The sequence below is a fragment of the Eurypyga helias genome, unplaced genomic scaffold (assembly GCF_000690775.1).
Source record: "Eurypyga helias isolate BGI_N326 unplaced genomic scaffold, ASM69077v1 scaffold4018, whole genome shotgun sequence".
Taxonomy (NCBI): domain Eukaryota; kingdom Metazoa; phylum Chordata; class Aves; order Eurypygiformes; family Eurypygidae; genus Eurypyga; species Eurypyga helias.
Genome location: NW_010264833.1, coordinates 1 through 1,540, shown reverse-complemented (window position 1 = coordinate 1,540; position 1,540 = coordinate 1).

Below are 1,540 nucleotides of genomic sequence, written 5' to 3'. Positions count from 1 at the left end.
GCTAAGAACTGATCAGTGCTGCTCCCTGCATCCAGGAACAGCTTCCTAGCAGCCACGGTAAAGCCTCTTTCCTGGCTGAATCCAGCACAACTCCTTAACAAATTCATTCAAAATGAGGGCATAGCAGCTAATAGCACAATACAGGTAGATTGGATGAACTGCTGCTTCTCATAGGTGGAACCAAAATGGCATTAAATTACCCTGAAAAAATCAATTAAACTCTGCTCATGCTGACATCTTTATCAGTTGGAATATACGTTACAGCATTCCATCTGTCCTGGATCTGCAGCAGCTACAGAATGACAGACACTCGGGCTGATCTGTGCTAAATAGGTGAGGCGAGTCTGCCCTGCGAGGCAGTTTCCTTCCCATGCAGAAAACTGCAGAGTAAGAGCCAGAATTTTAAAATTCTGTCAGTCAGCAGCGACAACACCACCAACCAGTTGGTCAGTGACACACACACCACCCGAACAGTCAGTCAGCAGGACACCGACACCACCTCAGTACGTGAAGCACAACATGCTGTTGTCAACAAGGGATACAGCCGGAGAACTAAAAATAAGTTAATAACCAGCTGCTGAGTGGTGGGGACCAAACGGAGAGGGGAGTACTTTGGAGTTACCCCTCAAAGAAAGCAAGGATGCACTGTACAGGTTCTGTCCCACCTGGAGGCAGGAATGTGCTTTCCATGTTCTGCTGCTGCCGGTGGGAAAAAGGCTTTTCTTAGCAGGACAGCGACAGACCGTTTAGAGCTGCAAACTACGTACAGCACAGCATTCAAGGAGCTGCTCTAACACGCTGCACGGGATTCCCCAGCACTGTAAAATCTGAGGGGTCTAACAGAGTCTGTGCTTTTTCAAAGTGAAGGGAGGCAAGGAGAGCCAACAGAACTGCAAACAGGCTGGTTACTGAAGAACCATTCCAGAGGAGAGAACCTTTGGATACATTCAGCTTCTCCGTGCTGCTGCAATGCCCGTGCTGGAGAGAGCACGCTGTCGGGCACAGCGGAAGGGAGCCTTAACCGGGGAGCTTCAGAAGTCATCTCCCAAGGCCATGACCAGCTTTCCAAGGCAATCACAGAATCACAGAAGGGTTTGGGTTGGAAGGGACCTTAAAGCCCATCCAGTTCCAACCCCCCTGCCATGGGCTGGGACACCTTCCACTAGACCAGGTTGCTCCAAGCCTCATCCAGCCTGGCCTTGAACACTTCCAGGGATGGGGCATCCACAGCTTCTCTGGGCAACCTGTGCCAGTGCCTCACCACCCTCTCCGGGAAGAACTTCTTCCTGATATCCAATCTAAACCTCCCCACTTTCAATTTAAACCCATTCCCCCTTGTCCTGTCACTACAGGCCCTTGTAAAAAGTCCTCTCCCTGAAGCCTTCTCAAACCCCACATCCAATGAAGTCAGTAGCTTTTTTCAAAACCAGAAATCCAACCTGCAGCTACACAGGCACCTGCACGTACAAGCCCATACACCAGCTCTTCCGTCAGGGGCAGCGAATCCACGGCACACAGCCCAAAGCTGCACCAACCACCC